The sequence below is a fragment of the Microtus ochrogaster genome, chromosome 8 (genome assembly GCF_000317375.1).
Source record: "Microtus ochrogaster isolate Prairie Vole_2 chromosome 8, MicOch1.0, whole genome shotgun sequence".
In the NCBI taxonomy this organism is placed as follows: Eukaryota; Metazoa; Chordata; class Mammalia; order Rodentia; family Cricetidae; genus Microtus; species Microtus ochrogaster.
Window position 1 is genome coordinate 58,695,278 of NC_022015.1, and position 14,438 is coordinate 58,709,715.

The 14,438-nt window shown below is 36.6% G+C and overlaps 1 protein-coding gene across 2 annotated transcripts in view; it reads left to right on the top strand.

Moving 5' to 3' along the window:
* The window catches only part of Ric1 (RIC1 homolog, RAB6A GEF complex partner 1), an 81,056-nt gene that overhangs the window by 19,832 nt on the left and 46,786 nt on the right, over positions 1–14,438 (top strand). The gene's annotated exons all lie outside the window — the stretch shown is intronic.

Below are 14,438 nucleotides of genomic sequence, written 5' to 3' on the forward strand. Positions count from 1 at the left end.
AGCAACCACATGGTGGCTCACAACCATCTGTAATGGGGTCTGGTGCCCTCTTCTGGCCTGCGGGCATACACAAAGACAGAATATTGTATACATAATAAATAAATAAATAAAAAAGTTTGAGGGGAACACAACATACACTTAGGAGAATGGCATTTTGGGTTGAGAAAATAATGTAAGTTTTACTTTCTAACAAAAAAATTATCATTAGTAAGAAGGGATGTTTTTGTGTAGCTAACTATAAAAACGAAATACTACATTGTGACTTTTTAAAAGTAATTTAAATTAGAAAAGTATGGAGCCAGTTCCCTTTTGTACAGAGAACCACCATGTACTTGAATTGGCTTACTCTCTTATCAAGTTTGGTACTTGTAACTTTTTCCTAGATTGTTTTATCTCTTATAATTTACCTCTAAATGATTTAGACATATAATTTGCTTGCCCTCTATATATTTTCTCATGGTTTTCCTTAGGTTTTAGGATTAGTTATGTTCCTGTGAGTTTTGTGTGAGTGTGTGTGCATTTTTCAGTGATTTAAGTCAGCACTGTCAGTTATAATAGTTGCACAATGCTTTAGTGTTTTCAAGAGGTGTTTTTTCCCCTGTGTTTTCTTTGCCTTTAGTTGTGCTGTAAGTATGTGAGGTCTATATCTGATCATTTCTTGAGTGCCAAGTTTACATCTATGATTACATCAATTTAAGTGTTTCAGTAGCAGCCTCAAATTCATGATGTTTAAGCCATACCTATTGCCTCCTGACAACCGAACGTGGTATGCTATACCAAACTTGACTGCAGTTACTGTAATCCTATGCATAGACCTATGAAGTAGAAAACCACAGATTCTTTCTCTTCACTTCCTGTATTTGTTCAGTAATCAAATTTCTTTGACTAATTATACTCTCTAGTGCTTCTAGAATCATCTGTGCACTAGTTTGTCTTCTAGTTTTCCCTGTATAGTGAGATCTACCCTTTAAATTGTTTATCAAAAGCAAAAACCTAAAAATGTGATTCTTAAAAGCTTTTATTGCTCTCCAGTTGCCACAAAATAAAGTTTAAGGTCCCTGGAATTTGCAGCCTCCATTTCTCATATGTAGACTGTGCTAGAAGTGACAGTGTCTGTGTTTGTTATTTGTTATTTGGGCCTGCTCCCCCACTATCTTTTTATGTGAGCAAGCTCTCTGGCCTGGCTTTTGAACCAAGAGCTCTATGCTTTATTCTCCAAAGTTTCTTCCCAACTCTCTTGTCCTCCTCTGTACTCAGGAAGTCACTAGTCCTCTATATACGTTCCCATAGCACTCTTTATAATTTTATTCTAGCAATCAGTTTTTTGTTTTTAAAAAAAAGCATATAAAGATTTTAAAATGTAAATTTTGCTTTTTTAGATTATAATCCCATCCCACTCTCCATTTGTCCTTTATTTCTTGGGTAAATAAATGCCCATGTATAGAATTACTGGGTCATATCACATGTCTAGTGATTTTAGTTTGGACAACTACATTGATCTTTGTGTTTTCCATTTGAAGAGTTTTGTGGTTTTCTTTTAAAGAATGGTGAGGTTTGTCGTGGGTGACAGGTTACTTGGAAAACATGCTGACTAGTTTGAGGCATATTGGCATGCTTCACTAGGATGGATTGTGCCTGTACTTTAGACTGTCTTCCATGGTCTTTCTACGTTAGCTCATCAGAACTAGAGGTCTCCTCCAGGGAACCCCAAACCTTACTAGTTTATCGGCATGGTGTTTCTTAAGAACGGCTCAGTACCCGATATTGTAAGGGGCACAGAGATTTCTAAGAGCTCTTTTTCAGTGTAATGTTAACCTTTCTGTTGTTCTGCTTCACAAAGTTGTTTCCCTGAATGTTAAATCTTTCTTCTTTCTTTAACTTAGACTGTATTATTCTTGGATTCTCCCACTGTATATGGTAGTCTGGAAATTGACTTTTGCTAGAGAACTGTTTTTTTCTCTTTGTGACATGTTCTCACTTTGTAGCCCTAGCTGGCCTTGCAGTCATCATCCTTCTGCCTGCTTTCGGATGACTGTAGTTTTTTTGTGTGTGTATTTTATCCAGTTTTTTTGTTTGCTTGCTTTCTGACTGGATAGTTTGAGATCATTTACACTGTTATAATAATTAAAAATGACTACCTACAGGCTCATCTGTCAGTTTGAACTGTTTTCAGTTATTTTCTAATGGAGACTATTTAAGCACATTTAAGATTGTTTCATCTAGAAATACTTTCATTAATTATGGGCATACTGGTACACAATTATATTAAGTATAGCTCAGTGATGAAGGATTATTTAGCATGTGTGAGGCCCTGCATTCAATCCCCAACAAGTCCTTCCCCATAGAAAGGACACCAGATCAGATTATCTACAACCAATGAAATGTGTGATGTAGAGAAAGCACCATTCTGAACTTCAGAACTGGGACTGGAGAACCAAAGCCAAGGTCCCTGAAACTTGAGACTAGCCTTTAGACTCAAGCTTGGCTAGGACAGCCAGAACTCCCTAGATCAAGACTAGCACATTTCAGGCTCATCTTATATTTGGAAATTCATGCTTATTGCCATAATTGACAATTTTTCATATGTCCATTAAATTTGTAAGACTTTTTTTATAAACTGGTATTTAAGAGGTCTAAGATAGTAATAAATAAGTGAAGTTAATGTCAGGGGCTGGAGATCAGTGGTAGTGCAGTGGTAGAACACATGCACACATGCACAAGGCCTTGGGATTCCTCAGCATCACAGAAAAGAAATTTAAAAATAAATAAATGAATAAAAGTGAACGAATATTCTGAAAAAATCATACTAGTATTTCAGGGAAAACACTTATGAGAAAGAGGAGAGTTTTTAGATCGAAGTATTTGAGTAGTCTGCTTGGAAAGAGACAGGCCTGAAGTAAGCTCTGTAGAAGGAAACACTGTAAATACCTGCACTGCGCTGCTGGACTGCTTTGTTTTAGTGCTTTGCTTTGTGACAGAATCTCACTGCGCAGCCCAGGCTGCCTCTGCACTCCATTTGTGGTCCACCTGAATGCTGCAGTCATAGACCTGAACCACCACATCTGACTCTAATTAACTGAACGCTTTAAGTTTCTGTCCCCAACGCAATGGGTTTTTGATCCTACTGCACGTACTGGCTTTGGGGGAGCCTAGGCAGTTTGGATGCTCACCTTACTAGACCTGGATGGAGGTGGGTGGTCCTTGGATTTCCCCAGGGCAGGGAACCCTGATTGCTCTTTGGGCTGATGAGGGAGGGAGACTTGACCAGGGGAGGGGGAGGGAAATGGGAGGCGGGGAGGAGGCAGAAATCTTTAATAAATAATTAATAATAAAAAAAATTTTTAAAAAGTTTCTGTCCCCACCCCATATCCATTATGTTATCTGCCCTATTAATGTTTTCTTTAAGTGGCACTTAGTAGTATTTGAGATCTCTGCACCTGAGAATTTGTGCAGACAAAAGCCTGTTGGATTTGTGTCCTAGCAGTTAACTGTATCATGGGCGTAACCCTCCAGAGTATATTTGATTGAATTTAAAGTGATCTTAAGTTTTCATTTAAAATTTCTGCATAATTTTTTGGTACATTTGAGAATACTATAATTTTGAGTCTTGGTTTCTATGTGTTCATTGGGCGCTTAGTCACTCCTGAAGGCCATTACAAATTTGAGCAGTAATTGACCTACCCTCCCCCACTGAAATATTTAATTTTTTCATTGTTCTTTATTGACAGGAGTATGTAGTAGCCCATTAGAATAGAAACATAGATATTTTCATTTATATTAAGTACATATTTAGAAAAGAATTCTCAAATTGAGTTACTTTCATTCTTTGCCTTCCTTAAGTATGTCTTGAGCTTGACTCAACCTTTTGAAAATGTGGAAAGGGGGGGCTATTGGGTTTCAGATCAACTGGGTTTCAGTTCTTCTCTGACATGGAAAAGGCACTTTTCAAAGATGCTTTCTGTCTTTCTTCAGTTATTTTATGTGAATAAGATGAAAGAAAAAAGCAGTTAAACTCTTACTAAATTGCATCTGGCATTGTTGTCTCTAGGTTGCCTTTAAAATTATTAAATTGTCTCCAATGGATACTTAAGATTATTCATATGTGGTCAGAATAGAAGGGAATTCTTGTTAATTAAATATAAGAATTATAGTGAACTTCATTTTAAAGAATAATAAATCTTAATAAAGTTATCTAAAAGTACAGATGTCCTTCTAAAACATGTCTCAAATTAAGTCACTTATCAAATATAAGCAGTGGCAATCTTGTTTTTGAGAACTTTAGTGAAAATATTTAATATATATAATACCCGAAAATGCAAAATATTTCTAAAGTCAGCTATGTGTTTATATTATCATAGCTTATTTATTATATTGATGCTTTTAAATACGGTTAATACCATAGCATTAAAGTTTGTTTATATAGAAAATGTAGCTATATTAAATGTAACATTTTAAAGCTATTTCATAGGGAAACATCCACATTCAAATGGTAATGGCTTTGAACTCATGGTGATTCTTCTACTTTTGTCTCCTGAGTGCAGTGATTTATTCTGTTTTTGTATGTGTGTGGTTTTGTTTGTTTTGTTTTGTTTTTTTCTTTTTTTGGAGACCTATAGAAAGATTGTGAACAATTTCCCTCTGTTTTCAGATGTGTACACAGCACTCAGGGCAGAATATTATCTTTTGCTTGCGTATCTACATTTAATTCTTTTGTATTGGTTTACTTTCAATGCAAAGTGTAGCTTGGCAATAGCTTCCATTTGAAAAGTTAGTTTTTACTTGGTATCAGTCATACTCTTCTAGAGTTTCACTAAATCTTGGCTCTGTAGAATTTGCACTAATGTTGTTTATGGATGTGGTAGCTATCACATATACAATGTACTTTAAGTGGCAAAGCCAAGGTTCCTTAACCAAAGATGTTTCATTTCTAAAGTATATGACTAATAAAATGCAAAACTCATATTAACAGTAATAAACTAAAACTGCCAATACACATACACATATCTATCTTACTTGTAGAAAGATCACATGTTTATCCAGTGTCCTGTCTTAATCACCTGGAATAGGCAAGATTTGAGAAATAAGACTGCAAAGGGGATGCTGAGTAGCTAAAGGAATTTCACAGTACTGTTGACTAGGTGCTTTTTATCTATGCTAATTTAAGACATTTATGGAGTGATAAGTATATGTAAGATAAACAGTAAGAAATAAATTTAAATGTTATCAATATGAAGCTCGCAGTTTAAGGGGGCCAAACTTAATTGAAATAATATCAAGTGCACTGTTCACCAGGTGAGTCCTGCAGAGGAGCTGCTGATAAAGAGCTTTGGGTGGAGTCTAGGAGAGGAGTGTATTTTCAGTATTACTGAGGAAATAGCTTGTAAAAAGCAACTTCTGAAATGTGTCCCAGGAGAGAGAAGCAAGACTGGTGTGGAGGGAAGCTCTCAAGAAAGGTTACCCCCCACCCTGGCCAGACAGGATTTCTCTGTGTAAACAGCCTTGGCTGTCCTGGAACTAGCTCTTTTAGACCAGGCTGGCTTCGAACTCACAGAGGTCCGCCTGATTAAAGGTGTGCACTACCACCACCTGGCCTCAAGATAGATTTTTTTTTTTTTTTAAGCTCAAGACAGATTTTTAACAGACCTTAGAAAGCTAGCTTTTTTGTTTGTGTGTGTGTTCTTTTTTTTTTTTATTATTATGGCCATTCCAGTTATATCATACGACTTTGACTTATATTTTCCTAATGACATCACTGATCACATTTCATTTAACTGGGTATTTATATATCTTCTCTAGATAAATTTCTGCTCAAGTTTTCTTCTTAACTTTAATTGAAATATTTTTTTATTTTTTTCTTCCGGGTTGTGTGAGTCTTCCAGCCTCTATTTCCACTTGCTAGTGTTACCGGTGTGTGCCACCATAGCTTGCTCATGGGTGGTTCTTGCACTCTTCAATTTTATCACTTGGCATAGGTTTTTTTTTTTTTCTCTTGAGTCAGTTTGAAATTTTGTATGTATCTAGAAGTTTGTCTGTTTCATAAAGTTTACCTATTTAATTTGTTGATGCACGATTTTTTAAAATATTTATTTATTATGTATACAATGTTCTGACTGTGTGTATGCCTGCAGGCCAGAAGAGGGCACAGACCTCATTACAGATGGTTGTGAGCCACCATGTGGTTGCTGGGAATTGAACTCAGGACCTTTGGAAGAGCAGGCAATGCTCTTAACCACTGAGCCATCTCTCCAGCCCCTATACAATTTTTTATAGCATTCTCTAATAATTAATTTTATTTTGCTAGAATTAATAGTAATGCCCATGCTTTGATTTCTGAGTTTAGAAATCATAATCTTGGGCTGGCAGTGGCTTCTCAAGTGAAGGCATTACTAGCACCTGATGATCTGAGTTTCAGTCCCTGGCATCCCTGTGGCAAAAGAAGAGAACTGGCTCTTGCAGGGTGTCCTCTGATTTCTACAAATGTGCAGTTATATGTGCACTGACATACACAGAGAGAAATGCATAAATAATTTTTAAAGGAAATTAGAACATTTCCCCCCTGTTTTTCAGTTTTGAATTTCTAAAAAAGCAAGCTGATGATTTTAATTGGTTTTTCATTATAGTTTTATTTATATCTTCTCAGATAGTTATTTTGTTTTATTAAAAATGGGTTTTAAAGATGGTCAGTAGTGGCACATGCCTTTAATGCCAGCACTCAGGAGGCAGAGGCAGGTGGATCTCTGGGTTTGGGGTCATCTTGGTCTACAGAGTGAGTTTCAGGATATTTAACTGCCTAACCTGAATTAATAACAATTGAATTTCTGTGATATTCCCAGACTGGGCTCCTTTATTGGCTCTGTGCCTCTCCTTTTTATGGTGCTGTTGTCGCAGGTTTTATTTTTACATAGTGTATTATTATTGACATAGATTTGTAAGTATTATTTTATGCACCTGTTTTTCAAATCATAGAGTTTTTCTGAAGGAAAAGCATATTACCAGCTTTAATATTTACCTTTATAGTGATCTTTTCCAAAAAATTTTACATGACTTTGCATCCGTCTTTCTTGTCCTCGTTCATCACAGAAGGCTTTATTTAGTATTTATTATTTCTTGTCCTCGTTCATCACAGAAGGCTTTATTTAGTACTTAGTATTTCTTGCACATGACAGAGTCCCTTAATTTTTTTTAGATCCCTAAACCTCTTTGTTTCTCCTTCAGTTTTCAAGAATGCTTTGTCTAGATGTTTTTTTCTTAACATTTTTTCCTTGAGGTATAAAATACGTTTTTCCAGTACTTTCTGGCCTTCTTAGGATCAGATAAGGAAATGTCAGTCACATTGAGTATTATTAGTATGTGAAAGAGCCGCGTGTATCAGTGCTCTCAGAATTCTGACAGTGTGAGTATTATATGCCTCTGTTTCAGTCTTTCCAAATTTATTCCACTTGAAGTTTGTTGAGTGACTTTGATATATTGATTAATATGTTAATCAAATTTAGATTTTATCATTTTTTAAAAATATTTTTTCTGCTCAAATTTTCTTTTCCTTTCCTTTGGACTTCTCTTACACATATTTTTTGGTATGCATGATGTTCCCCCACGTTTTTAAATTAATTTGTTTTTGACAGCCTCATACACATGTATAATGAATGTTTCTTTGCCCTGTCTTGTTCTGCTCCCCTGCTGTGGAGCCCGCCTTCCCAATTAGATTCCTTTTTATTTTATTTTCCACTCTGCCTTTTTAAAAAATGACCCATTGTGTTTGATAAGAGTTGCTTGTATGAGCACAGATTTGGGAAGATATTCCCCCTCCCCCAGGAAACATTAACTAGCAATAGCTTCCCATCTGTGGATGGAGTATCATGAACCCTGCCCCTCCCCATGACAGAGCATAGAGGGGCCCCATTTTATGTAGTTAACCACAGCTGCTATTGAATTCATGAGTTACAATAGCCATATCATGTCCGGTAGACAGCTTTCCACAGCATTCCTCCCCATCTTTCAGCTTTTAGATTCTTTCTATCCCTTCTTCTGTGATGTTCCCCGAATCTTAGAGAGGGTGCTATAGTTGTCCTGCTTAGGGCCGAACACTCAAAAGTCACTTCCAGCATTCTGACTAGTTTGCAGGTTTCTGCAGTAACAGTCTTCCACTGCAGAACAAGGTTTCTCCAGCCACGGCTAGAACAGCACTGTGTCATGGGAATAAATATAAATATTTAGAAGGGAGTTTGATGAACACAGCATGTCTGTTTAGCCAAACAACAGTAGTAGCTCTCTCCAAGGGCCTGTAACCTCCCAAGTTTAGTTGTTTGATTGGACTTACAGTATCAGACATGAGTTCTCCCCTATGGAGTAGATCTCAAATCCATTCTGAACTGATTGCTTTTTCCCTAACAGTTGTACCACTATTGCACCAGTGGGCACATCCTGACTCACGGTTTAGGTACATACTTTGAGCATTCAGAGTCCACAGCTAGGTGTGACTGTTGATGCCCTGCACAGCATCAGTTTGCACTATAAATGCTAAAGAAGGAAGCTTCCAGCTGAATTCCAACTTGATTTCTCTGTCTTAAAACTGAAGTTTGAAGTGCCTTTAGTAATAGTTCGTAAAATGTTATGTGATATTTTATTTGTGTTCTGACCAGTAAAGCTTGCCTGGAGATCAGAGGGCATAGCTAAGCCACTAGTTAACCATAGAAGCTGGGTGGTGGTGGCTGACACCTTTAATCCCAGCACTCGGGGTGTGGAGTCAGGAAGTGATAAGGTGGGGTGTAGACAGGCTTTTCCCCTTTCAGACTGAGGAACGAGAGAAGGGAACAACCAGCAGCTGCTCCCGGTTCGTTGATCTTCCAGGTTTTTACCTGATAATCTGACTCCTGGTTTTTATTGATAAGACTAGGGTTCACGCTTCAGTACAATATAGTTCTGGTTAACAAACAAGAACACATCTATAGGTCTCTTAAGCATATTCATTTTTCTTTTATTTTTCCTGTTTCTCTCAGATTGCATACTTAATAAAGCCACTCAGAATAGTTACAAACTTTGCTGGGTTTTGTTGTATAAAAATTTAACAATTGTCAGTTATTTATTAAAGTATACTGTTCAACTTAAGTCCTTATGATACAGTTTAAATAAAAACTACATGTTCTGTTTACTGCTGACTGTTAAATTCTTTACCCAAAAGTAGCACAAATCTTTTGCCTTTGTATTTTGTAAATCTTTTTTTTTTTTTTTTTTTTTTTTTTTTGGTTTTTCAAGACAGGGTTTCTCTGTGGCTTTGGAGCCTGTCCTGGAACTAGCTCTGTAGACCAGGCTGGTCTCGAACTCACAGAGATCCGCCTGCCTCTGCCTCCTGAGTGCTGGGATTAAAGGCGTGCGCCACCACCGCCCAGCATGTATTTTGTAAATCTTATTAGCTCTCTAAATAGGAAAAAAAGCCCACTTTTTCAGAATACTCAGATGTGAAAAATGATCTCATAATTAGTCTTTAGTCTCTACTACCTCTGTCTTCATCAATTCTTCAGTATTCATCTTAATGTTTATTTAGTTGCTTGGAGCCTAGAATTGAAACCACAAGTTCACATGTCAGCTCTTAGTGGTTCTGTGATCATTAATAATGTTATCAGTATTTCTTGAGTTAATTGTTTCTTGGGAAAAGTGGAGATAAAAAAGTTTGCCCTCAAAAGATTACAAGTGATTGAGATACTATATATAGAACATTTCTGAACAGTTTTTCATACGTGTAAATGATTAGTGTTATTATTTTCATACTATCGAGTTGCCCTTCATAATCTGGCTTCAGTTTATTCTTCCAGCCTCAACTTCCATTACTCTTTTTCAACTATTTGTTATCATAATTTATCAAATTATTGTAGCTATAAATAATAAAGTTTTCATTAGAAAGTTAATTTTTGTCACTGTTATCTAAAAAAATATTTACTGTGTTTTCATGTGCTTGGAAGGTAGAGTAGAAATGTTTCTATGAAGTTTTTATAATTTGGAAGTCATTGAGAAACTAAGGTTAATGTAAATTTGCTTTTTAAAATGTTATAATACTTTAATAAGGAAAAAGAATTTATATAAAGAAAAACAGAGTTTCCACTTTAAGGTAGGTCCTCTTGAAAGTCCCTTGACAATCAAACCTACAACAATTTGAAATATTTCTACCTTTAATGAAAGCAAGAGATGTCTCTAACCAACCTTTGAACTAAAAATTTGAAAGGAAAAGTGACCTGGGAAGACTAACCTGACGACTGCCTGAATACACTGACATTTTACAGCAAACCCAAAAGGCCAAGAAATTAGACACAGTACTAACCATAGAATACTAACGACACACAGTGAAATAAGAGCATTGATTCCTTTAAAACATTTAAATAAAGCATTAAGGATCCCTTTCTTTTCACCAGATACAGGAACTACATTGTGTGACTGAACCTGAGGGATTGGTGTAGAGAAGAGCTCCACAATAGCCTGGAATGGAACATAGCAAAGGTTTATTTTTCTGGGGATCAGCAGTCCTCTGTGAGCTCTGGGAACTGGAACCAAATCCAGCAGCCAAGAGGCCCCACATGCTTTTTGTCTGCATTTATAGTACATCAGACCATGCCCAAAGTGTACTGGTATCTTAAAGGCTGTTGGCTGAAGGAGTTTCCACAGCAATTGTAGGAAAAGAGGAACATAGAGGTGAAATGCTAAAGCAGAGACGGTGATAGACAGTTCAGCAAGGCTCACTCTGTTCTTCAATTTCATCATGCTAGATATTATTTAAGAGATAGTTGTATTTGGGAACCACAGCAAAAAATAAAATAAGATTGCAGCTGGCCATGATGCTGAAGCACCAGTTGGCAAGCCCAACATCACACAGGGATTTCTTGTTGACTTTTTAGTGCTAACTTGTTAAATACAGCTAATAACTTGTTATTAGCTATTTTAGGAAAGTTTCCAGTGTAGGAGACTTGACTATAGAAAAGGGTGTGTGTGACTTAAAAGAAGAAGACATGCAGGAAACAAAAGCATTTTAAATAAATGATAGTTGACCACTTCAGATAGATAATTGCCTAGAGAAAGTTTGGGGGAGAAAGGTTCGGAAGAAAAAGAAATTCCAGTTGGGCAATGGTGGTCCTTTAATCCCAAGACTCAGGAGTCAGAGGCAGGTCAATCTCTGAGTTTGAGGCCATCCTGGTCTACAGAGAGAGTTCTAGGACAGCCAGGACAACTTAGAGATTCTGTCTTGAAGAAGAGGAAGGAGAAGGGTAAGGGAGAAGGAGGAAGAAAAAGAAGGGGGAGGAGAAAGAAGAAAGAAAGAAAGAAAGAAAGAAAGAAAGAAAGAAAGAAAGAAAGAAAGAAGAAAAATAACATTTAAGTTTTTAAATTGAAATAGTTGAGGGACTGTGTGTATGGTTATAAAACAAAGGCATGAATAAGAGGGAAAAACAGAAAATAAATTAGTATGAGATTCATTATCTAGCTTTACGGGAATTCAAGAAAAAGTATACAGGATATTATAAACCACATTAACCTATTATGGAAACAAAGTGTGACCATCCCGGACGTACACAAAGATTGAACAGATCAACTGATCAGTACAGTGATGTAGGTTTACATGCTTAATGGGAAGTCTATTATTTTGAAAGTTTAGGACCTAAAAAAAAAAAAAAGGAGAAGAAGAGGAAAAGTAAGGACTTTGATATTGATGAGGGAGGGACATATAAAAGTATGCAAATAAAAGTGCTACTGAGAGTGAGAGGTATTTTGCTCAGTGTTAGAACACTTACCTAGCATGCTCAAGACCCCACATTCTATTTCAAACACGCACGCACATAGACAAGCAAGTATGCATGTTTAAAAATCATTGCATCCTGGGAGAGGAGTTGTCATTTTCTTCAGTGGTATAGCCATTGCTAAATGTGTTCCAATACATAACCCCAGCTAATGCTCATTCAAGCAACCATGACTAAACTTAGAGTGGGGCATGGATCAGAGTAGGAAAGGACTTGTTTGGTGAAGGTTTTCAGTGGAAGGGAAGGTGTGCTGACTATAATGCACTAGTGATTAAGTTTGAGTTACCAGTATTGTATCAGTGTTGCATTAAGGAAAGAAATAAAAAGCACTCCCCTTTGGAGTTTTAACTAAGAGCAAGTTCAGACTTAAATCCTCTACTTCATACTCCCTCTGTCTGTTATTCGACTCTGAATCTGTGCCTGCCTGAGGGTTGTCTGTCTTGTGAATTTTGAACCTCTTGATCACTGTCTGTGAGTATCTGTCACACTGTGTGTCTGTCTGTTGTATGAGCTGTATGAATGTGTGGTGGCTGTCTGTGAGTGGTGGACTGTCCATAAGGGACTTTGCTCTCTATTGAACAGCTAGAAAACATTACATGGAGAAGGAATGGGATACTTTACTGAAATCTTTAGCAGAGTTTTACAAGGCATTAAGTCACTGGCTACATCTGATCCCTACAAACCAGATAACAAACATCATTGTTTATCAACCAGTAACCATAAATGGTTGCTTTCAACCTTTATGGTAAGTTATAGGAAGTTGCTTTCTATGTCTGTATTTGTTGTGTGATGTTTTGCTCTTTTGGCTCTTTAGTCTTTTGCCTTTTGGGGGGTCCTGCCACTCACCTTCCAAATAAATAACTCACGGAGACTTATTCTTACTTATTAATGTCCAGCCTTAGCTTGGCTTCACCCTCCACCCCCCAGCTTTTCTAACTTAAGTTATCCCAGCCACCTTTTGCCTCCAGGCCGTTTCCTTTTCTTACTTCTGTAAACCTTACTTTCTTTCTCTCTTACTCCATGGCTGGCTGGTGGCTGGGTGGCTGACCCCTGATCTCTCCTCTCGTTTTCTCATTGCTCCCCTTCTTCCTCACTTCCCTTCCATTTATATTCTTTGCGTGCCTATCCTTGCTCCTGCCTCACTTTTGGCCATTCAGCTCTTTATTAGACTAACAAATGTTTTAGATCAGCAAAAAATCACAGCTTCACAGAGTTAAACAAATGCAGCATGAACAAAAGTCACGTCTTTAAATAATATTCCCCAACATTTCCCTTTTTATTTATAAACAAAAATGAAAAGTTTTAACTTTAACATAATAATACTGTAATCAGTAAGAACAATTATCAAGTAAAGATTACATTCAGAATGTACTGAATTCCAATTCATTTGTGTCTGGTAAATTTAAAGAAAATACTCTATAATCTATCCTATCTTAGTAAATCCAAATTTTTATACCTAACTTAATTTCTATAATATTTAAGGAAAACTGCAGCTATGACAATCTAGTCTTCAACTCCACCAAAGGCACCAGAACAATAACATTATTAATAATTAATAATATTAAATAATATTATTTAAATAAACAAAAAGTACACTGCAAATGACTTTTAAAAACTATAGGAATGTCAGAGACATCTGACTGCCTGGACAGTCACCCAAAGTTCCATCTACAACCTTGGGGCATCCATCTTCTTCCTACAGGCCTAGAGTATCAGGCAAACTTCTCAGAAGCATGAAATTTGAAGGACTATTCTACCTTGTATTGGCATAGTCTTCAGTTGTTTTTTTCTATGTCCTGCAGACTATCTGACAGACTCTTCTGTGAAGCAGGAATTTGAAAGACTGTCCTACCTTGTTTTGACAAAGTTTATCAATTGCTTTTCTTTGTGTCCTGCAGAATGTCTTACAGACTCTTCTGTGAAGCAGGAAAGTTGAAGGACTCTTCTGCCTTGTTTTGGCAAAGTTCATTAGTTGCTTTTCTCTGTGTCTTGAAGAATCTCTGATAGACACTTCTGTGAAGCAGGAATTTTGAAAAACTTTCCTGCCTTCTTCTGGCAAAGTTCAACAGTTTTTTTTCCTATGTATCCTGTATGTGCAGTCTGCACAGCACGTTGTCAGTAGTCAAAAGGCAAGAACAGTTTCTCTCCCAGTGGCCAACCTTGTCACAATGAAAGCAACTCCATAAGGAGTTTCTTCAGTGCCTGTCATCTCTGAAATAAATTGGTGCTGTCAGGAGCAAATGTGTCTCATTGTCATGAAAAACTTTAAATTAAGAAAACATTTTAAATGCCATATTCTATAGGTCTTTGAAGTATTTGAAGATCATATATCTAAAAACATCCATTTAATCTAGAAAACATACCTAATCTATCAACAAGTTTGATAATTATAAATAACTACTGACCTGTTTCTTGATTATCCTAAATAGTTCATAATAATAGCTCCAAAAACTAAAATTTTACCTTACATTTTTAAATGAACCACCTAAGTACAATACCTTAAACAAAAGCAGATAAAAATAAATAAACAAAAGCAGAAGCATATTTACAATATGTTGTAACAAAATTAACCTTAAATGTGTATCAGTATACAAAAATACTTTAAGCCGGGCGATGGTGGCACACGCCTTTAATCCCAGCACTTGGGAGGCAGAGGCAGGC